Source organism: Protopterus annectens, chromosome 11.part0 (assembly GCF_019279795.1).
Source record: "Protopterus annectens isolate FY-2018-M chromosome 11.part0, PAN1.0, whole genome shotgun sequence".
Classification (NCBI taxonomy): Eukaryota; Metazoa; Chordata; order Ceratodontiformes; family Protopteridae; genus Protopterus; species Protopterus annectens.
Genome location: NC_056745.1, coordinates 475,760,151 through 475,784,856, shown reverse-complemented (window position 1 = coordinate 475,784,856; position 24,706 = coordinate 475,760,151).

Below are 24,706 nucleotides of genomic sequence, written 5' to 3'. Positions count from 1 at the left end.
TCTTATTGTTTGTGTTTAGGTGATTTGAAATAGTTCTGACAGCAGCAAATTGAAATACATTCCTGGCTATTACTTACAGATTTATTCAATCATTTGATGACAAACAGAGATCTGAGGTGTAAACAATCAAATAAGTGGTGTTATATGTAATAAGTGGTTGCCTGCGACAGTCTAGTCAGGATGTGAGTAGCTTTGTTGTCTCACAACATTTGCTTCCATAGTTCAGTTTTTGGTTGAGGTTATTTCTGTATACCATCTGCATATTCCTTCTATCTCTGTGTATGTTTTATCTATGTGCCCTGGTTTTCTCTCTCCAACCCTCAGCTATAAAATGCATACCTGTGGCCATTTATACTTTCAGACAGGACAACTTTCTTTTTTTGGTTCTTTTTTTGGTGGGGAGGGGCTAAAGAGGCAAACAATGGTCTTAAATAGAATTAATAACTCTTTGTAAACACCAATTTTCTCATTTTATTGAAACAACTATTTTGTCAGTTTTGAATATTAAGCTTATGAGAGAACATATTTTTTTCCTTGAAAGAAAAGAACAAGACTGAATGTCTTTCTTAACTCATGATAAAAAATAAGACCAATTTTATTTCTTTTCTCTTGATTTTTGTTCAGGCCATCATTGAATCAAAAGGTTGGAAAAAAACTTTAAGATGCACCTCAGATCATGTAGAATCTTATAACTTATTGGAGTTATACATGTTCTTAGACCTCTATCTTAATGCATTTATTCCGCGCTAGTTACAATGCAGTATTGGCCAGTTAGAATGTATTGTAAGGACAGAGAAAAAGCTAGAAAGTAAAACAAAGTGTGGAAATTACATGAAAGAAGCAAACTTTCTGGGTGGTGTTGAGACAGGATGGGGAAAACAGGTGATGAACACTAGAGGTGTGTAGGCAGGGCCAGTGTGCAACAGACGGGCGCCATCCTGTCCTTTATCTAGGACTCTAGTTCACCTAAATTCAGCCTGGTAAACAATCTTTCATCTGAGGTGTTTATAGTCAATAAAGCTGCTAGAATGAGTAAGTACTGTGGCAATCTGTGGATGAAAGTGACTGACCCCCATCTGTTGTGTAACCACAGGTAGATGGGCATTTACTAATTGTAATATAGCCCCACCCCATTCCAATTAGCCCTGCCCATTCAGTTGCTTCTTCCAGCCCCTCTCCCACTTAATTTGAAATCACCATCTGGCACTGGCTGTAAATATGACTGCCTGACAGGTTGTAATATATGGTTAAATAATTATGCAGTTTAATTTTTTTTTTATTTGTTGTTTTGGATTTCCTTCTTGATGATTTTTTTATTGGTAAATCATACTTAAGTGTCAGGGAACCAACAACCCCTGCCCCTGTCTCTGCTGATACCTTGACCAGTTGTACTCAATCTCATCTGCATCTGTCAATATAAGAACAAACAGAATGGATTATTGACACTGATTGTGTTTGCAGTGTGCTTCAAAGGAGTGCAATATTTGAATCTAATATTTCTAAAAGATTTCCCCATATAGGTTTAGTTAAACAAAATAGTTGTATGCTTTCTGTTTGTGCAACCCCTTTCCAGCGCATTTTATCTTACCTCCATAACTCCATAACTTCCATCTTACCGAACGAGATGTGTAACTCTGTAAATTTAATCAGTGTTCAATACCATGGGCCATAGAGAAACAGTTATGTCAAAATTCTGTCTAGTCAACAGGTAAGGCATCCATCCTTCAACAAATAAATGTTGTTCATGTCTATGTTAAAATAAAGGGACAATTTGCAACTGAGAAGGAAAAAAAGTGTTACAGGCAGTACTGAATTTCTCTGTTTTTTTATGGGGTGGACTGAGGTATTGATATAGTTACTGGAAAAAATTGTCGCTATGTCAACTTTAGCAGACAGTCGATTTCAGGAAGGCCATAGTCGTGTGCTTGCAAACAACTGTCCCGTGTCAAGTATAAAGTCAAATAAATTAGTGCAAATAACTTTTTGTTTTTAAATCAGGCATTTTGCATTGCTACGTTTTTAAGACATTCCAGTGTTATTTTCATTGTTAAGCAGGTCTGGAAAATATAACAATAATCAGGGTCTAAAGCATTGCAGTTTGCAGTAATGTAAACCTAATGAATAACACGTAGCTCAATAATTTTCCATGAGGTGCATGGTGCCACTGAAACAATCATTTGCAGTAGATGAGAACAGCTTGGAAAATCCTCAGCACATTGTCAATACAATTTTACATGTCTTACAGAAAGGTGCTGCAAACGTCCTTGGTAGTTGAACATACAGGTAATACATTGTTTGTTTGTCTTTTCGGCTTTTTCCGGTTAGGGGTCGCCACAGCGGAACTCCGGTCCGCTAGTGATTGGTAGTGGATTTTTATGGTGCTGAGTTGCCAGCCCGATGCCCTACCTTCAGCGAAGGCAAGCCCATTCATGCATGTCTTTCGGAGGCCACTCGACTGCGGGGAGGACATGCTGACTCCACACAGAAGGTACTCCAGCCGAGAATCGAACAGGAGAACCTCTTGCTTGTGAGGCAACAACGCTAGCACTGTACCACCACGGCAATCCAGGTAATACATTAAGTAAATACATTTTTGACTGAAAAAACATTTCACCAAACTCACTGAGATATGACCATGGTAATGTAACACAAGTAATAGCATCAACAGCAGACAACTGTAGCATTAAATGGTTGTTATTACAGTGCAGTTCATATCACAGTATGGATAAATAACTAGGGAAGATGAACATAATGCCTTAGCTCGGCATGTTTTAGACAAAGGCATGATACATAAATTCAAATTCAGTGTTTTAGAATTGATTGGTGTAACAAATAGATTGGGAGATGTAAAGAATTATACTGAGGAACGTGAAAATAGATGGATAATCAGATTACAACGTTATAGGGGACATGGCTTAAATGAATATCCATTAGGATTATAGTATTTTTGTATATATATAAATATGTGAACAATTCTTTATATGTATTTTTGATACGTATTTATATATGTCTATATAGATATATTTTATGTATATTTCACATAATTTGTATACATATATATATATATATATATATATATATAGAGAGAGAGAGAGAGAGAGAGATTTCTATGTGTTTTGATATATTGTTATATACTTATGTTTTTTATGTTTTTTATGTTCTTTATATTTTTTATATATTTAAATAATAGTATATATATGATGTTGCTATTATGTGACTGTTGCTTTTAGAATGAAAATGGTTTCATGATGATGTGATTGATTGATTGTGTAGAAGGTGCATCATTTTTTTATTTACATGAGAACTGAGTTGTTAGCAGTTGTAAAAAGTCTGATGAAGCATTGTGAAACGTGAAAGCACTTACTTTGGTTACTGCAGTTAATAAATTGTTTTCTTGGCGTATTTCATGCTGTGGCGAGCCTCATTCTTTTTGTTTTTAAGCTACTACATTGAATCTGAGGAGGTTCCTAACCCCGAAGCTGTTTTGTTTGATTTTTCCTATTTATGTTTTTCTGAACAGCTCTGGGACATGGCTGCAAGGAGGGAGATAATTAATACATCGCAGAGTGGAAATGAAAGTGTGAATACAATATGAGGAGCTGTGGTGGACTTACTACTGACTTTAAAGTGGCTTCGCTATTCTTAGCGCTGTGGTGGAAAGTTACAGGTTGGGTTCAGGTAAGTGTGCGATTGTTTTTATGTTAGGGTTAGGGGCAGGTTAAGTGAGTTAGGGTTATGGCGCAGGTTAGGCGTGTGTGCGATAGTGACATACTTTAGGGTTAGAGGCGGTTTAAGTGAGTTAGGGTTAGGGCGCGGGTTAGGTGAGTGTGCAATAGTGATGGACCTTAGGGTTAGGGTTTGGGTTAAGGTAAGTGGGTAGATAGTAGTGTCTTTGTACTGGCATATTAGCATTATTTGTATTCTGTGTGTTTTCAGGCTTTTGAGTTTTCAGGCTTTTGAGTTTTCAGGCTTTTGGTTTCAAGCTTATGAATTTCGAGCTTATGATCATTCAGGCTTCTGAAGGGGAACTATATATATATATATATATATATATATATATATATATATATATACACACACACACATATATATATATATATATATATATATATATATATATATATACATATATGGCAGATGGTCATTTGACCAGCTATGCCAACATCCACAATATTGTTGTTATTACATCAAAACACCAAATGTTGACACTTTCTGCACATGCTTGGAGATTACCTCAGAGCAGACTAAATAAAATGCAAGTGTTTTTGGGGGCCCCCTGCACCCAGAGCTAAGCATATACACTGACTCTGAGACTGCACAATCCTTCGGAAAAGGGAATATATGTCTTTCTGAGGATTGTTGATCTTGCACACCTATGAACCATCTGTTTGTGTCAACCAGACAGGTGCCAATGTAAATGGTAGTTTGACCAACTGCCCTAAACACATACATATATATATATATATATATACACACATGGATCTAAGATGTTTGCTCGACTGAGCAAACGACCGAAATCCAAACGGCTGGGCATACTTATGAAAAAGTGCTTTTCACCGAAGAAGCACTTTCGTGTAAGTATGACTGTTGCCGAGGCTGTACTATGGTGCGGGTAAGGGAAATTTCACTTTTCTCTACTGTAGTGCGGTCTTGGAGGGAGAATATTAAAGTGGGGGGGTGTGGGGGTGCAGGTCCACATGTTTATTTTTTCCAGGTGCCACTGACCACACCTCCCAACTTCTGTAGGTATGATGCAGGTGAACAAAAATCCTGGTCTCCTTCCTAGACCAGTTTTGGGCATGACCCTGAGCTCTGTCAGACTCCATGTTATCTCTGCCAGGTTCAAATAAGAATGCAGCAGGCCATAAACATTTTGCATGCAGCAGAAGGCTCATACTAAAGGGACTACCCTGACAATTCATCCAGGCAATGGAAATGGGCTTTGAGCTTGGCAAACACTCACACAATGATTATCCATGTCTAGGACAGGGTGGTGGTATTGCCCAGCATCTCCCTGTGGGTAATGGGCTCATGTCATTAGCTAAGCTTTGTGTGGGTAGCCTTTGTTACTTGGAAAATAAAACAAAACAAGAAAGAGACGTAACAAAAACAGGGGGATTACGTAACCCAATTGATAAAATGGACCTACAGTAATCAAATAATTATTAAAGAGGCAGAAAAGCGGGAATGTAGTAATTATGGATGTTTTTCTCTTTAAAAGAACCTTGTTTGGCAGCGTTAAGAATGCCCTGACATCATAAAGTTAACTATGGATCCTAGAGAAGATTATTCTCAATAATATAAAACTTTACTTAATAGGTATTACAAAATGAGCATTTTATCTACCAAACAATATACGATTTTGTTACAAGATTTTTTTTGAATACATGTATTTTATGACTTGCCAAAGATTCATAAGTCTTTGCACAATCCACCAATGAGACCTATTGTGTCTTTAACTGGTACTTTATTGGAGGATCTAGGATTTTTATTGGAAAACCAACACTTGGTAATTAGAGATGGGTATTATATTAAAGACTCTTGTGAATTTTTGTCTAAATTAAAGACATTAGAAATACATGAGGACTATTGTCTGGTTATGGTGGATTTTTAGTCATTATACACCAGTATACCAACCAGTATGGTTTGCAAGAAGTTGCATATTTTTACCTGATTGTTCAGAGAAAAACTCTATTATACAATTGCTTGCTTTCTGTTTAAGTAATTATTTTTGTTTTGATGGAGATTTTATCTACAAAAACAGGGAACATCAATGGGTAATTTTGCTCCCTCATATGGAAAAATTTTTATGAATTTTTTGAGCAGAAATATACATATTTTATATATATATATATATATATATATATATATATATATATATATATATATATATACATATGGGTGAATTCATATGGATAGATGGACATGCCATTACAATTCAAGTTTTTTTGGAGAAAGTTTTATTAGGTATTAAAGGGTATTATAATTTTAATAATATTAATAAAAATTGCTATAAAAGAAATAACATCCCCATATAGCCAAATTATAATCACTCACTCCCACCCACACTACCTCCGTGCCATCATGCACCAACTTTAAAACTTTATTAAAATGCACCTAAAAACATGCTGGCTGCCTTGCTTGCAACTCCCACTATAATCCACCCCATCCCATCCAACTACCTTTCTTTCACCTCCACTACCTCCATGATGATGGCTGGAAGCCATAAGCCTAGGCTTTGAGTACTTATTATTATTATACAGCAGAACTTCTCATTGTTACCTGTTGTACCTGTTATGTACTTCACAGATAAAGATTCTAGTTGTCTACTGATGTACCATCTGTAAATCTCTTTATAAAGTTATGTTCTGTGTTTTCTGTGTTAAATTGTTATCACTATGTAAATCCAATAACTACTGTGTGTTTATTTTACTGTGGAGCTTTTCTCCCATGATGATAGTAGGTACTGCCAGCCATACCAGCAGAAAAGGGCAGTGGATTTATAAAATACGCTGGCACAGCTAGCTGGAATTTTGTAAATAATTATATGTCATTTGTATATCAAACTGATTTGTACAGATGCTTGTGCTGAAAATATATTTGTGAGCTTTGTTTGTTTTAAAATGTATCAACAGTGTGCCCTGCTAGAAGGAAAAGAAATGTACATACATTATTGTAGCTGTTTAAATGTATACGTTATAACAGCATATACTGAAAGTGAAGAGGTTAATCTTAATCCACCTAACTTTGCAAAATATTCTTGAAATTAAATTACTTTATGGGTTAAGCCATAAAGATGTTATCCTACAGTTTTGAATGGAGCCAGAGACTCAATTTCTGTGCTAGAGAATAGTTGGTAGCTCCTGTAGGAAGAGTGAAATGATTTTATGGTTTTATGACTTCCGGCAGCTATACCACATCTGAGCAATGCTCTCTCTATCTGAGTGTATTGTAGCACATAGGTGTTAACCCTGGTAGCTTCTAGTGATGGGGGATAGTGCGGGAAACAGAGTCAGATGACCAGATGTATCATGCTGTATATAAATAATATTTTAATATTACAGGAGACTGAAGTCTCAACAGCACTCTGTATTCTGTCTTTGATCTGACAAGGACCACTCACCATTTTGCCTTGCTCTACTCAGTGAGTACAAACAGTAATTCTTTTAGTCAATCAGGAATAGATAGTGAGACTAGCTAAATACTGTTTTTCTATAACTGTGTGAAACTTTCCATCGGTGTTATTTTTAATATTCCCTGTGACTGAAAATCTGGTGTTTACTGTAAATAGATAATTTGTAGTTTATTGTTCTTTTATTATTTATTATTAAATATATTTAAACTTTTCATTGTGGCTGGTCCCTTTTAGAAAATATTTAAGCTTTGAGAGTATTTGCATAGATTTATTTGGTGACAGCTCTGGCCACTCCTGAAGTCTTGCTGTTTGATCAGCATTACCATTTGTATTAATATTAACTTGTACACAGTATAATTAGGTACCCTTATAAGAGCCTTAAAGTGGCTGGCAGGAGTTATTGTGGCAGTGATAACCACCTATTAGTAGATGAATTTGTGCCAGCCTTTTCCAGGTGTGTGTGTGTGTGTGTGTGTGTGTGTGTGTGTGTGTGTGTGTGTGTGTGTGTGTGTGTGTGTGTGTGTGTGTTCAAATCAAATCTCAAAGAGTGTGTGTGCCAGCTGCCTGGAGCAGGGACACAAAGCACTGGTTTCACAGAGAGGATGTGGGGGGACTTAGCTTGGAATCCCAGCTAAGGATTCAAGTCTAAGCTGTGCAAGTGGGGAGTCTTACAGGGGGTCTGGACAGATATAGAGAGGAACCAGCTCCCGGACTGACCATGTTCCCTGGGTGCTCTTAACGGAAACTGTGCTTGATGCAGAGAGGTTTGCATCTAGAAATATTGAGTGTATCCATTTGTATTAGAAGTGAACGTCCCTCTCAAGTGTCAGTGGTGAGGATTCAGACTCTTTGATTACTGGCCCAGTGTGGGGATGTCACAATAATGTTAATGGGATGGGTAGGTTTTCTTCCTCTAATGTTGACAAGTTATATTTTGTAATTATGTATAGACAATTTTCTGAACAGATTTTTGAAGTGATTAAAAATATTGGGAAATATTACGGACTGATATGACTTTGAAGAAGGTTTTTCCTACTTGCCTTTCAGTAGCTTACACAGTAGGACAAGTCTGAAGGAAAAATTAATCTTTTCTAGGTTAGATACTTCAGATATTTCATTAGATAGGCAGTATATAAGTAAAAAAATTGTGGAACCAAGCCACGTGGAAGTTGCAAATTATGGTTGGTGTGAATTTTTTCATAGGTTCATAGGTTCATAGGTTTATACTAGGCTATCTGCCCTAAGGCATTTATAAGCCTAGCCCAAATTTTTGTGGCTTACGCCATACCTTATATGAAAAATACTGTGCCCATTAGTTTGTTGTGCCTCTGTCCAGCAGTGACACAGATATGATTCCCGGGGTAAACCTACGATCTTCCATCCACAGGTCTAGATTTCTCTTGAACAGAGTCAGCGAGGTACTCTGCCTCACATGGACCGGGATTTTATTCCACAGCATAGGGAGTCTCTGAGTGATAAATCTATCCCTCCAGCACGTCCTATTTATAGCCGTGCTAAGGTTTAAGTTGCTTGCTCTAGTGGTTTTGGTGGATTTGGATTTTTTGAGGTGGAGCATGTCCATTAATTCCGGGTTGGACATGGCCTTGTATGTCAGGCACATGTCACCTCTGAGCAGGCGGTATGCGACTGAATAGAGCTGGAGTTTCTTCAATCTGGCAGCATATGACAGATTTTGGAGTCCCTTTATCCTTTTGGTGAGGAACTTTTGGGGTCTCTCCAATTGCTGCAGATGTCGGGTGAGATACATCCCGAATGGGGCATTGTACTCGATCATTGGTCTGATAAGTGAAGAGTACAGGGAACAATGACCTCACTAGATCTGGATGTGAATCCCTTCATGATCAGGTGGGCAATGTAGAAGGTCTTTCTAACCACTTTAGCAATGTGAGTGTCAAAGAAAGGCCACTGTCAACCTGGGTCCCCAGATCCCTGATAACCTCTTCTGTGCTTAGTGGATTGCCACCTATATGGTAGCTTGGGGTTACCTTGTTTTTCCCGAAGGGTATGACTATACATTTTTTGGCGTTTAACTTCAGGCCATGGCTCTGGCACCAGCTATCTGTTTCCGTGAGTCCCTTCTGAAGGATATCCATGTCCGATGCACTTTCCACTATGGCGCCCAGTTTGCAGTCGTCTGCAAACTTTGTCAGCCAAAGTCCTCCCATGTTGGCCTGTACTTCTGAGAAGTAGATGCCAAACAATAGGGGCCAAGGACCGAGCCCTGTGGGACACCACTTGTGACCAGCTTGGAGTCTGACACAGCGCCAGCAACTCTAACCCTGTGGGTTCTGTCCTTAAGCCAGTTTGCAACCCATCTTGTGACATATGGGTTTACATTTAAGCTGGTATGTTTTTCTACAATACCAGTGGGGTATTGTGTCGAAAAGCCTTTGCAAGGTCAAGGTAGGCTGTATGGACTGCCTTTCCCTCATCAATGGCCTTGGTGACTGTTTTGAAGAAGTCGACCAAGTTCAAAAGGCATGATCTTCCCTTGACAAAGCCAAACTGGGTCGGGTCCAATGTCTGCAAGTCCCTATATCTTTGTTTATGAGCTCCATTATGATCCTCTCCATAGCTTTTGCAGACTAGACTTGTTAAGCTTATGGGGCGGTAATTACCAGGGTCCGTGAGGCCGCCTTTGTGGAGTGGGACCACAGTTGCCGCACGCCACTCCTTGGGCACGTATCCTGTGGTAAGGCTGAGATTAAACAGCTGCCTTATGTGCGGGTTTAATTCCTCATTTAGCTCGTGTAGCACACAGCCGGCGACACCATCCGGTCCCATTGATGCTGTGTTTTCTGCTTTAGAGAGCAGCTTTCACCTGCACATTTGAGATGTCCGGGAGGCTACACTCTGCTGGGATAGTTATCTCTCCTTTAGGGGAGAGGGGTGAAGTTTGCACTGAACCTGTCTGCCAGTATGTTGGCAATGTCTGTGGGTTCAGTGATTTTTGTATAATTTTGGACTAATTCTGAGCATATCTGGGAGTTTCCACCCAGGTTCCTAACATAGCTGAAAAAGGCCTTATGATTTTCCTTTGAATCCATGGCAATTTTCTCTCAAAATTGGCCTTAGTTGATTTTATGAGTGCTCGTATTTTTTACTAATAATGATCAGGGGTGACTTCCCTTTTATGGATTTTGTTCTATCATGTAATAGCTTTCTCCTCTTATTGTAAAGTTTGTTAATGGCTGGGGTCCACCAGACTGGACGTTTGCCCTTTGTGGAAAGAGTCTTGGTTTTATTTGGGATTGCCTGATCCATGCAGTCCTGGAGGTGTTCATAGAAGGCATTTGTAAGGGCTTCCGCAGCTTGGGTTGTGGTTTCCTCTGGCTCAGGGGCCTTGAAGGATACCACACCAGTCTTGAGTAGTGTGAAGTTTGCTTTAGAGAAGTTCTTCACTATGGTCTTTTGTTTGGGATGGGGGCGGGATGTGGATTTCCAGTGAGATTAGTTTATGATCAGATCTCACCAATGAGGGATATACTTCCGGTGTGGAGCATTTTGTCCCCATGTTTGTGACAATGAGATCTAGTATATTTTCTCCTCTTGTGGGAACAGTGACTAGCTGTTCCATGGCATTAATTTATGAACTCCAGGAACCGTTGGGCTAGAAAGTTAGGGCTTGAGTAATGTTCCCAGTCTATATTCGGGTAGTTGAAGTCACCCAATATGATGGTGTTTGGAGATACATTTATACCCTCCAGTGTCTTCAGGAAGGCTGTGTGGGGTTCCTGAGTTTGAGAGGGTGGCCTGTAGCATGCTACAATTTGTAGAGCAGTTTTGCCTATGGTTAGTTGCACCTGGATGGTTTCCGAGCTTGTGCGTTGCCACCAACCTGGAGGTGTGGGTATCCTTTATGAATATGGATACACCCCTCCTTTTGTGGTGTGGTCCGGGTTTTGGGGCGAACGCATGATATGAGGTAAAACCTAATAGTGCTGGGGTGCTCTCAGGAGCCTTGAACCAGGTTTCAGTTACAGCACAGACATCGATGTTCTCCATACTGAGAAGGGCCTCGAGTGCGTGCATTTTGAGATTTAGACTTCTGGCATTGAGCAGCATTACCCTCAGTTTCTTCCCATTTTGTTTTCTAGGGTGGTAGGTTTAGAATTTGAGCCTTGCCTAAAAAGGCACTATGGGGTGGCAAGAGCCTTAGCCAATATCCGGAATCCCAGGGTGACAGGTGCCAGCCGTCCCTTGTCAAGCAGCGTGGCTTGTCAAGCATGTCATCCCAGGCAGACAGACACTGGATCCCCTTTGAATGACACCAGACATTAAGCCAATTGTTAAAGCTGATCATCTTGTCTCTATATTGTGGCATCATTCTTGGTGAAGGAAGGATACTGCTCAGGGTTAGGGTCATACCTGCCTGGGCTACATAATCAGAGAGCTCCTCTATGTCTCTGTTCATGTAGTCCAGGGAGGTACGTCTCAGGTCGTTCACACCAGCATGGACAATGACTGTGTCATATTTGTACTTGCCGTGGAGTGACCCGAGTGCTTGTGTTATGTGGCGGATTCTAGCGCCCGATAGGCAGCTTACTGTGACCCTCTCCTTGTTCAGCCTGGTGAGTGGGACGTCAGTGTGTCTGACTATGGAGTCACCTATGACAAGTATGTTTGGTGTTGTATTTGGCCTTAAGGGCTGTGACTGCTTTGCACACTGCTTTTGTGGTTTATGTGTTGCTTGTGGGGTGTCTTGAGGTAGCAGTTGTTTGGGTGTCTGCTTTGGAGGCCTCTGCTGTTTAGGTAAATTTTTAATCAGAGCCTCTGAGTATGTCTTTGTGTGTTTATGTGTTTGATTCAGTGGAGTGGTAGCATTATGTGAGGCTGGTTTTGTGGTGTGTGTAGTTGCCTTCTCCTCCTGTCCGGTCTTGCCAGTCCTGAGTTGAGAGAGCTCAGCCTCCAGTTTGGCTAAATAGCTGCATCTCTCACAATGTGTTATGTGGGAGGAGGAGAGGGTTGTCTGTGTACATGAGGCAGTTATAACATTGCCTCAAGATTCCCAGATTCACCAGCTGGACCAGAGAGGAGATTGACAACTGACCTTTGGACATGCTAGAATAATATTGGGAAATCCTTAATTGAAAACAAGGGCCAGTGGGGAGTGAGGGTGTAGTGCTTTTAATTTTTAGTGCTGACTTATATAATTGCTTTAGTGAGCAAGTGCCAGGTAACTTGAGTGCAATGTGTTACAAGTAACTAAATGCAAAAGCGACAAACAGTAACTTTCTTTCAAGTGAAACAAGGAAATAAGTACAGTAAACAAAGCAGAAATCACTAGTGATCCACAGAAGCTGAGAAGTTGCGTATTAGGTGGAATTAGCTTCCAGGAAATAACAAGCAAACAAACAACAAGCATATAAACAAAGATAGATTCAGCAGGCCTGGATCTAGTCTATGCTAGAGCAAACAAGGTGAACCAATTTCAGTAAGATACAGTTCAAATATTTAGGCACTATAAACCTTTAACCAGAAATTCCCAGCTCAGAAGGGCAGAGTCCAGCCTCTTCTCCCACAAGAGTGCAGACCACAAACCTTCTTAATGTAAAATAACTGGCCTGAAGCCCAAGCGCCTAAACCAGAACTAATACACTTGGACACTGGGCTCTCAATCAGCAGTTCCCAACTTAGAAGGATGAAAGCTACCTGTCCTGCCACCACAGTGCTTGCCACAAACCTTCCTAATGTAAAACAACTGTTCTGAAGCCCAAGTGCTTAATCCAAAAGACTTGAATGATAGCTACACTTTAATCAAGTTACAACCAAGCAGTAATAAATACCATTGAATACTTTAGAGAATGTCTGGATTAGTGCTCAAGTTACACAAACAAAGCTAGATCCAGCAGGCCCGAATCCAGTCTATGCCACAGCAAACAAGGCGCACCAAATTCAGTAAGAAACAGTTCAGATATGCATGCACTATAAGCCTTTAACCAGAAATTCCCAGCTCAGAAGGGCAGAGTCCAGCCTCTCCTCCCACAAGAGTGCAGACCACGAACCCTCTTAATGTAAAATAACTGGCTTGAAAGCCCAAGTGCTTAAACCAGAATTAATACACTTTTAGAATAACAGACACTGAGCCCTCAATCAGCAGTTCTCAACCTAGAAGGATGTAAGCTACCTGTTCTGCCACAACAGTGCAGACCACAAACCCTCTCAGTGCAAAACAACTAACTGGTCCGAAGCCCAAGTGTTTAAACCAAAAGGCTTAGAATGAGTTACACCAAGCAGTAATAAATACAATTGAGTATTTTAAGATGATGCAAAAGTAAAAAGAAGTAGGTAAAAACACAAGTACAGTAAAAGCAGATGAAAATTTTTTTTTTTTTTTTTTTTTTTTATTCCTGAACAAGTGCTGAGATCAAAGAAACAGATTTGAGTGCTGAAACTAGAAAACTGGCTAGTTAAAGGTATCTTTCATATATAAGAACATTTTCCTGTAGGTCAGCCATAGTTATTTATGCTATTGTATGCCCATGTAATTTGTTTTACATTGGTAAAACAACTAGGATGGTTAAGGTCAAAATAATATAACACCTGAAGGATTTCTACAAGAATTGTGAAAATTCTGTATCCGACCATTAGTGGAAGCAGCATGGAGGGGACACCTCAATGCTTAGGTACCTTGTCGTGAGACAAATCACTTTTAAACCTGGTTATACAGACAAATATAATGTGCCAAGGCTGGATAAAATGGAGGTTATGTATATCCTCCAGTTTAAAGCTTTACAGCCTTTGAGGCTTACCACAGAATTACAATGGAAGATGCTCCTTTAAAAACTGATTTCATTTAATTGATTTGTTTTCTAAATTATTTTAAGATAATTATTTAATTCCTAATTTTGTGCTGTGTATATAGGTTCATAGGTTCATAGGTTCATACTAGGCTATCTGCCCGAGGGCATTTACAAGCCTAGCCCATCGTTTTGTGGCTTACGCCACCCCTTTAGTATGGGGAACTATACCCATTATTTTGCTGTGCCTCTGTCGAGCAGTGACACTGAGGTAATCCCTGGGGTATATCTGCGATCTCCCATCCATTGGTCAAGATTTCTCTTGAACAAGGCCAGCGAGGTGCTCTGCCTCACATGTACCGGGATTTTGTTCCACAGCATAAGGAGTCTTTGGGTGATGAATCTATCCCTCCAGCACGTCCTATTAATAGCCGTGTCAAGGTTTAAGTCTCCCGCCCTTGTGGCTCTGATGGATCTAAATTTTTTGAGGTGAAGCATATTCATCAAATCTGGGTTTGACATGGCCTTGTATGTTAGGCAAAGGTCACCTCTGAGCAAGCGGTAAGCGACTGAATAGAGCTGGAGTTCTTTCAGTCGGGCAGCATAGGACAGATTTTTGAGACCCTTTACCCTTTTGGTGAGGAACTTTTGTGGCCTCTCCAGCTGCTGCAAGTGTCGGGTCAGATACATTCCGAATGGGGCATTGTACTCAATCATTGGTCTGATGAGTGATGAGTAAAGGGAGACTATGACCTCCCTTGATCTAGATGAGAATCCCTTCATGATAAGGTGGGCAATGTAGAAGGTCTTCCTAACTACTTTAGCTACATGGGTGTCGAATGACAGACTACTATCAACCTGGGTCCCCAGGTCCCTGATAACTTCTTCTGTGCTCAGTGGATTGCCACCTATTTGGTAGCTAGGGGTAACCTTGTTTTCCCGAAGGGTATGACTATGCATTTTTGGCATTTAACTTTAGGCCGTGGCTCTGGCACCAGTTATCCGTTTCTGTGAGACCCTTCTGAAGGATATCTGTGTCAGATGTGTTTTCTACTATGGCGCCCAGTTTGCAGTCATCTGCAAACTTTGTCAGCCATAACCCTCCTGTGTTTGCTTGTACTTCGGAAAAGTAGATGCCAAACAAGAGTGGGCCCAGGACTGAGCCCTGTGGGACACCACTTGTGACAGGCTTTGAGTCTGACATGGCGCCAGCAACTCTGACCCTGTGGGTTCTGTCACTCAGCCAGTTTGCAACCCATCTTGTGATGTATGGGTTGACATTTAAGCTGATGAGTTTTTCAATGATACCTGAGTGGGGTATTGTATCGAAGGCCTTAGCCAGATCGAGGTAGGCTGTATGGACTTCCATTCCCTCATCAATGGCTTTGGTGACTGTTTCGAAAAAGTCAACCAAGTTTAAAAGGCATGATCTGCCTTTGACAAAGCCAAACTGGGTTGGATCCAAAGTCTGCAAATTCCCTATGTCTTTATTTATGAGGTCCATTATGATCCTCTCCATGGCTTTGCAGATAAGGCTTGTCAAGCTAATGGGCCGGTAATTTCCAGGGCCGGTGGAGGCACCGCCTTTGTGAAGTGGTACCACAGTTGCAGTGCGCCACTCCCTGGGTATGTATCCAGAGGTAAGACTTTGATTAAACAGCTGTCCTAGCTGTGGGTTTAATTCCTCATTGAGTTCATGGAGCACACAGCCGGGGACACCATCAGGTCCCATGGATGCTGTGTTTTTTTGCTTTGGAGAGCAGTTCTCACTTGGGCGTTGGAGATGTTTGGGGGCTGCAATCGTTTGGTATAGATACCTCGCCTTTGGGGGGGGGGAGAAGTTTGCACTGAACCTGTCAGCCAGTATGTTGGCAATGTCTGTAGGATCAGTAATCTTCACATCATTTTGAACTAGCTCTGAGCATATCTGGGAGTTTCCTCCCAGGTTTCTAACATAGCTAAAGAAGGCCTTATGATTGTCTTTTGAGTCTTTAGCTATTTTTCTCTCGAAATTTGCTTTGGATGATTTTATGAGATCTCTTAGTTTTTACTTATAGTGATCAAGGGTGTCTTACCTTTTAAGGATTTTGCTCTATCTTGTAGTAGCTTCCTCCTTTTGTTGTAGAGTTTGTTTATGGCTGGGGTCCACCAGACTGGACGCTTGCCTTTGGTACAAAGAGTCTTTGTTTTGCTTGGGATTGCCTTATCCATGCAGTCCTGCAGGTGCTGGTAGAAGGCATTTGTAAGTGATTCAGCGGCTTGAGTACTGTTTTCCGCCGGCTCGGGGCCTTAAAGGAGACCACACTAGTCTTTAGAAGTGTGAAGTCGGCTTTTGAGAAGTTCTTTACTGTGGTCTTTTTATTTCAGGTGGGGGTGGGATGAGGACCTCCAGCGAGATTAGTTTGTGGTCTGATCTCACCAGTGAGGGTACACCTCCGGTGTTGAACATTGTGCTCCCATGTTCGTGATGATGAGATCAAGTATGTTATCTCCTCTTGTGGGGATGGTGACTAGTTGTTCCATGGCATTTGAGTTTATGAATTCCAGGAACTTTTGGGCTAGGGTGTTTGGGCTTGAGTAGTGTTCCCAGTCTATATTAGGGTAATTGAAGTCACCTAGTATGATGGTGTTTGGTGATACATTTATCCCCTCTAGTGTTTTCAGGAAGGCCATGTGAGGTTCCTGAGTTTGTGAGGGTGGCCTGTAACATGCTACAATTTGCAGAGCAGTCTTGCCTATGGTTAATTGCACCTGGATGGTCTCCGATGCATCGTGCGTTGCCACCAGTCTTGAGGTGTGGGTGTCCTTGATGAATATGGATACCCCTCCTTTCTTGGTATTGTCCGGATTTTGGGGCGGAACGCATGATATGAGGTAAAACCTGATAGCGCTGGGGTGCTCTCAGGAGCCTTGAACCAGGTTTCTGTCACAGCACAGACATCGATGTTCTCCATACTGAGAAGGGCCTCGAAAAGTGCATTTTGAGATTTAGACTTCTGGCATTGAGCAGCATTACCCTTAGTTTTTTTCCTTTTTGTGTTCTAGGGTGGTAGGTTTAGAATATGAGCCTTGCCTAAAAAAGGAACTATGAGGGTGGCAAGAGCCTTTGCCAATATCCGGAATCCCAGGCGTGACAGGTGCAAGCCGTCCCTTGCGAAGCAGCGTGGCTTGTCCAGCATGTCATCCCAGGCAGACAGACACTGGATCCCCTTTGAATGACACCAGTGTTTAAGCCAATTGTTAAAGCTGATCATCTTATCTCTGTATTGTGGCATCATTCTTGGTGAAGGTAGGATACTGCTCAAGGTCAGGGTCATACCTGCCTGGGCTACATAATCAGAGAGCTCCTCAATGTCTCTTTTCATGTAGTCCAAGGAGGTACGTCTCAGGTCGTTTACACCAGCGTGGACAATGACTGAGTCATATTTGTACTTGCTGTTGAGAGACCTGAGTGCTTGCGTTATGTGGCGGATTCTAGCGCCCGACAGGCAGCTTACTGTGACCTTCTCCTTACTCAGTCTGGTGGCGGGACGTCAGTGCGTCTGACTATGGAGTCACCAATGACTAGTGTGTCTGGCATTGTGTTTGGCCTTAAGGGCTGTGACTGTTTGACACTCTGACTGTGAGGTCTATGTGTTGCAGGTGTTGTGTTCTGAGGTGGTGGTTGTTTGGGTGTCTGCTTTGGTGGCCTCTGCTGTTTTGGTAGATTTTTGATCAGAGCCTCCGAGTATGTCTTTGTGTGTTTATGTGTATGATTTGAGGTTGTAATGGTACTATGTGAGACTGGGTCTATAGTGTGTGTGGTAACCTTCTCCTCCTGACTGGTCTTGCCAGTCCTATGTTGAGAGAGCTCAGCCTCCAGTTTGGCCGTATAGTTGCATCTCTCATGTATTTGTGTTTTGTGGGAGGAGGAGAGGGTTGTCTGTGTACATGAGGCAATTGTAACATTGCCTCAATATTCCCAGGTTCACCAGCTGAGCAGGAGAGGACACTAGCAACTGATCCCTCGACATGCTAGAAGGAATAGACAAAAAAACTTTAAAAAGATTCCGGGGACGTGGGTGACCGAGAAATGGGGGTTGCCTTTTGGGGTACTATCTATGACGAGTGCCGTATCAAGGTAATAAGTACTGTAGGAGCAAGTGCTACGTTTAACAGATAGAGAATAGTCTACTTGGAGTCAAGTAGAGATGATCTTTTAATTATAGGATACGCTGATTAGATCAGTAGTATAGTTCGAGGAAGGTAGTTTTAAGGGAAAATTTGAAGAGTGGACTTTAGGTAGCCCAAATAGTTTAAACCTGCTTAACCGGCTGCCCTAGTGTGCAACAGTGGCAACTCAGCTAAATCAGCTAATGCGCGCTAAAGCGTCCTTTATACCAGGGGTCTGGAAAAGACAGGAAATGACCCAAAATGGCCAATAAACTACAAGTTACTGCCTTAAACCACTCCTCTGAGGACAAATGAAGGAGTTATGGAAATGACCCCTAGTGGCCAATAAAACTACAGTTTCAAGTCAGTAACCACCTCTGGGGGCAGGGAAGCTGCTCAATGTTAGTCACTGCCACTGATGAACACAGAGACCCTCCTTCAGCCCAAGCAAAAATGGCCTCACAGAAACTTTCAAACAGTTCAGGAACAGCAAGCCTGTAACTGAACTTTTTTAACTCTCAGAAAAGTGGGAAAAAGCAAGATTTTTTTTTTTGTTTTGTTTTTACAGAGATAGCAGAGGTTCACAAGTAATATCAAGTTATAACAGTGCAGTAAATGACCCCACACAAGAGTGCTAGGTCAAGGACAGAAAATATGCAAGTTTTAAGAAAAAAACGATTTAAAATTAAGTGCAAACAGGAAATTCAGCAAACAGCTTTTGGTTGTGCTCTAAATACAGCTGCTAATACAGAAATCAAGTTTAACAAGCCAGAAAATGCTCAAGCTAGGCAGCTATGCAGAAAAACTTAGCAAATAAACAGAGAAAAAATACTTAAAATCTCAAAAGTGGCTCCTTCTTCTCTCAGCGTTTTTCCTCTTGGAGGGTGCTTCACCAACAGCCAACAAGCCTGAAAAGATGCTCAAACCACGAGGCAACTAGGTTTTAAGAGAGGAAGATGATATATATATATATATATACATATATATATATATATATATATATATATATATATATATATATATATATAGCCCTTTGGGGCAATTTGAATTTTAACCTTTGAATAGTTCTTGTAACTCAAGGTACCAGTTCTGTATAATAAAGCTGTCTTAATAAATATATGTTTTATTTATTTATTTATTTTATTTATTTGCAGTTTGTTTACCAGGATAGTCCTTGGGCCAAAAGAGCCAATTTTCAATGGAATCCTGGTGAGAAAAGCTCCAACATGGTTAAAAATTTGACATTAAACCAACAAATGATATTACATGGTTTTAAAACATAATAGTATGCAAAAAATGAAAATCGTATTACAAAAATGAAAAAAATATATATATTTTAAACATATAATGATGTAATGATGTAACATATACAAGCAAGAGAAAAGAGGGAAAGTTCAGGGTGATAGCAGGAGGAGATGTAGGAGTAGAAAGTATGAGGAGGAGAGGAGGGAACTGGCCAGAAGGTAGAATAAGTACTAAGTGGGGATGAAGGTTGTAGTAAGTGAGAGAGTGGGAGATGGATAAGAGAGGTAGGAAAAAGTGAGGAGAGGTAGAGGGAAATCAGGAAGGGTGAGATCATGAATATTCCCGTAAGATGAGAGGTGGGAATGGAGTAGGTTCTTGAAGAAAGATTGATTATTGGTGGTATGAATTTGTGGTGGAAGGGACTTCCAGAGTCTTGCTAGAGAGAAGGATAGGAGATGTTTGCCTGGAGTGCATACAGGGTTGTATAGTTCAAGCAGGTTCTGATTGTTGGACCTGAGTAATCTGTCTGGTTGGTGCATTTTGAGAGTGGAGGCAAGAGAGAGGCAGACAAAGGGTTTAAAGATGAGTTTATGTGCATAAGTAAGTTGGATGTAGGAGAGATAGTTGGGCAGTTCAAGACAATTTAGTATGTAGAGGGCATAAGAGTGGTGGGAGGAGAATCTGGTGCAGGAGGCAAACTTTGCGATTTTGTTATAGCAGGAAGTTATTTTTGTCTTTAGACTGGATTGAAGGTTAGTAAGGAGTGTGGGAGGCACAATACAAGAGGGAGGGAATAAGGAAGGTGGTAGACAGTACATGTCTAGTTGAGGGAGTAAGACAGCAGTTTTGACGATAAAGCATGTCTAGTTTTTGGTGGGTTTTCTTTATGTTTGTTTGAAAATGAATGTCGAATTTTAATTGACCATCAATTAGGACACCTAGTAGCTTTGTGTAGGATACAATTTCAATAGACATATTATTTTGACTAGTTATGAGGAATGAGATCTTGCCAATTGTGGTACATTTTGTGGGGGTGAATATCATAACTTTAGTTTTGGAAGTATTTAGTGCTAGATGATTATTTAGCATCCAGTACTCGGTTGAAGAGAAGGCTTGAGTTAATGTCTGAAGTTTGGGGAGGGATTCAGCGGAGCAGATTATTGTAGAATCATCAGCATATTGGATGAGTCTGGTATTAGGAATACACCGGTGGAAGTCATTTATGAATATGATAAATAGTAGAGGGCCTAATATAGAACCCTGTGGCACACCTGTTGGAGTATTTAGGACAGAGGATGTACAGTTGTTCCACTTGACAGCTTGTTGTCTGTCAGAGAGGTAACTAGAGAACCAGTTGATAGAGGAGGTGGATAGATTAAGATGAGAGAGTTTAGACAAGAGGAGGGTATGGGAGATAATATCATAACTATTGTATGGGAGATAATATAACTATTTTTTTGTTGGATTATGCAGTACTACATATGCCACTATATAGAGAACTAACTATGTTTAATAACATTATAATGGATTTCATTTACCAACTAGGTGACCGTGTGGAATCATACCATGCAGGAAGAGGTGGTACAGTGAGCCTGTGTGCCAAATGTGAGAATCATGGGCACTGACAGGATGCTGAGCTGTCAAGTTTGTGATACACACCTATGCATCACGCATACTATCTTGTAGCTGATAGAATGGCATCACTTCTTGTTATGGTATCCCCAATCCACCTCCATGGTCCAGACAGGAACACGGGTGCCATCTATCACACCAAGCACCTCAGGAAAGCATGCCATTCTGTGGAGGGCACATATGGTACTGGTTAAGTCCTGTGGTGACTGTGGGGAGTAGATGTTCTTATCAATATATAGCTAAAATATAACACAATCAAAAGAAGCAACTCAGAAGCAACCTTACAGTTAAACTGAGCATCTTCACAGATTGCAAAATGGATAGAAAAGGTACAAATTCACTTTTATAACCCATCTGCACACAGCACATATATGCATCAAAAAGTGAGTATGAATTGTAAAAGCTGGGAAGACAGACAAATTTACATAAGAAAGTTGTAGTTTTTTTTCACACATTTCTTATTTGCATCTCATTATTCCCTCATTAGCATAAGACTTTCTGATCTGTCTTGTAACTGTTGAGTTTTGTCTCTGAATTGCACCTCACTTACACTTGTGCATAATCTGTGCACATGCTCACTACTGTTAAGTGCTATGACCATGAAAACTGCCAAAAGATTTCTCTGAGGCCAGATAGCTACTGATAGATAATTCTGCTGACCTATCCTGATTATGGCTTCCCTTCATTGTACTATTCTTGCTGTCATTTGTCATAAAATTAAGAATGTCTCTTAAAAGAATCTGCAATTTTATCTTATGAGCCCCACTGTCTTCTTCTTAATAAGCAGGATTTGCTTTCCATAACGTAATAGAGGCTTGTGTGATTCTCTCTCATCCCTTTCTCCTGGCCTATGAGGATTAACTAAGCCTTGTAGGTCTGAATTCACTTGAGCTGGCTATCATGGCCAATTTGTTTGTTTCCTGTTCTGGTTGTATGTGTCGCCTCTGAAAAGCTGTATTTCAATTTTTTCTGTCTGTATAGACAGATAGATGGTTGTATGTGTCACCTGTGAAAAGCTGTATTTCAATTTTTTCTGTCTGTATAGACAGATAGAAAGACAGATGAAAGAATTATCTGCTGAAAAAATGTTGATTTGGTATAACACAAGTTAACACAAAGTGAGAGAACCAAAAATGTACAGATATCTTTGAAAACTTGCATTTGTCATTGACTCTGCACTTAGATGGCAAAATATTGTATAATATGTGTCCTTCAGAAAATAATTTGTGCTTTAAACTCTCTAATAAATCTTAGCATAGTGCTGCAAAAGTGTTTCTCCAACAGCCACAACTAGAATACTGGTTGATGTCACCACTCAGGTTGGATCTAATACAAACAATATCAAACACTTCCTGTCAAGTGCTGTGTTCCTGATCCCCCAATATAGCATGCTATAGGCCCTGTTTTGCAAAGGCAGTGTTTTCAGGGTCATACATCTCAATTGTCCAGATTTTTGCTGATATTTTTCATTTGTCCCTCATAAAATTTTGGTTTTCTGGCAAATTATTGACAAATCATTAAGGACTGAAGTCAGAAAATATTGACAGACATTTGAATTTCAGACTTTACCCTTCAGAAAATTCATGCTAATGCAAAACCTGATATTATACAATTCTTCCTCTAAAACATGCACGCTGATTGGCCAGCCCAACCAGCGTGCCCGTTGTAAATCCCTCAAAATACTAACAGAAAAAGGTCCGGTCGCCCGGACTTTTTCCGTTAGTATAAAACACTGTCTCGCTATGTTAAAAGAGTTTAACATAGCGACACAGGTTTAAAAAAAGCAACGCAAATCTCCGTTGCTTTTTTTAAAGCTGTCTCGCTATGTTAAACTCCTTTAACATAGCGACACAGTGTGTAAAAAGGGTTGCTTTTTTTTTAAACCTGTCTCGCTATGTTAAATGGGTTTAACATAGCAAGACAGCTTTAAAATAAGTAACGGAGATCTCCCATTTAACATAGCGAAACAGTAAAAAGCAACGGAGATCTTGCGTTCTCCGTTGCTTTTGCCCACAGCTCTGATGTACTGCGTAGGCATGCGCAGTACATCAGAACTTCTGAATACCAGACAGCTGCGGAAGGGCAGCAAAGAGGCATATACAATGCCATTATTTAAAAGTAATTATTTCTTTTCTTAAATAATGTCATTAATAACAATAACACTTCTGGGTGTTTAACCACGGTTGTCTTTGTTTGGTCCCTCGGTCTACTGGGGACCAAACCACCAACCGTGGTTCCAGGCGGGTTATTGCTATATTCTATCAAGTTTCTAAGACTGTAAGAGCAATATTTAAAAACTGTTCCTATTTCTGGGCCTTTGTCCCCCATTATTTATGGCTTTGTACAGATTTTTGCCCTAGGAGATTGAAAGGTATGTTCAGGGTTTACAGTGAGCTCTAACTGCAAACTTTTATATTATTATTATTATTACAAGTAGTAGTAGTATTTACAGTTCTGTAAAACTCTTTGCAAAACAGTTATGGGATTTAAACATGGTTTCAATAATTTCCTTGACTTACCATACATAGTGTTTGATACATGGAGTGTTAACTGGATATCTGCTATGGCCAGAAGCTGTGCAAGAAACATATGATAGAAGAGTTCACTTGTTCTTTGTATGAATATTTCCAACCATTTTTACTATGTAGATATTCAGAAGTGATTGGTCAGTGTGCAAAACACTTGTTAATGTTATCAGGTGTTTTTTAAACTTTCCTAACCTAAAGTATGCATATAAAAATAAAGTGCAAGAACATTTTGTTTAGATGCATATCTAACTCCATTAGTAGTATTCCACGAAAGTAGGAAAGCTTAAAAAAAAACACCTGATTGTGTTAAGTAGGGATCCGCACAGTGGTAATCTTTTCTGAGTAGCCCCTGTATATTCAACACCTGCAGTGCTTTCAGCATTTTCACACATTTAAAATGGAGCTCCATGTTTTTTAATTTGTTGACTCTGTCTGTCCTGATCTTTTATTGTTTTAGCAATGCATTTTTCTTCTGGGGATTTATAGATTAAAATATCTGAAGATTTTTTTTTATTTTCCTGGAAAAATGATAATAATGACAAACAGAATTTTTCTAGTTTCATTGCACTGGTACTTTAATAACTAATTCATATCAGAGTATGTTCATGCTACCCATTTATCATTTACCTTGTATTTCTCTTTATTTTCATAATCTCAATACAACAATATGTTCAACATATCTTTTTTGTGCCTATAAATAACTGAGAACCAAATGCAATTATTTCTGCTGGATGCCTAGCATAATACTGATCTTCTGAATTGCCACAGCAAATGTATTGAGGAGCATTAGCATTCTCAACACCCAAATTCTGTTACAGTGAAAATGCAGGCCAGGTCACATGACGCAGAGGGATATTATCAGTGGAGAAGCTCTTACAGCAGAGCTTGCAAAAACTGGCAAAGCAAGTCGTGCCTAAGATGGTAAAGGCTCTTTGTTTTCAAATATGGAAATTACATTTGTCAAGGCCACCACACTCACAAGGGAAAAAATGTGAATCCCTGACAGACACTGCAAGCTAAAATTGCAAGGACAAGACTGAAAGAGAAAGACAGAAAATCCAAGTAACCTCATTATGGTCATAAAGGATTACTCCTATGTAAAGCTCTCAGTTTTATTACCTTATAAGCAGTGAAGGAGATTAGGAAGTGATGTCAGTAATTAGAACAGAATAGTGCAACTGCAGAGTTTTAAAAGCACTTACAGCTTTGTGCTAAGTTATAGCAACAGTTATCAAATACAAATATAAGGAGTG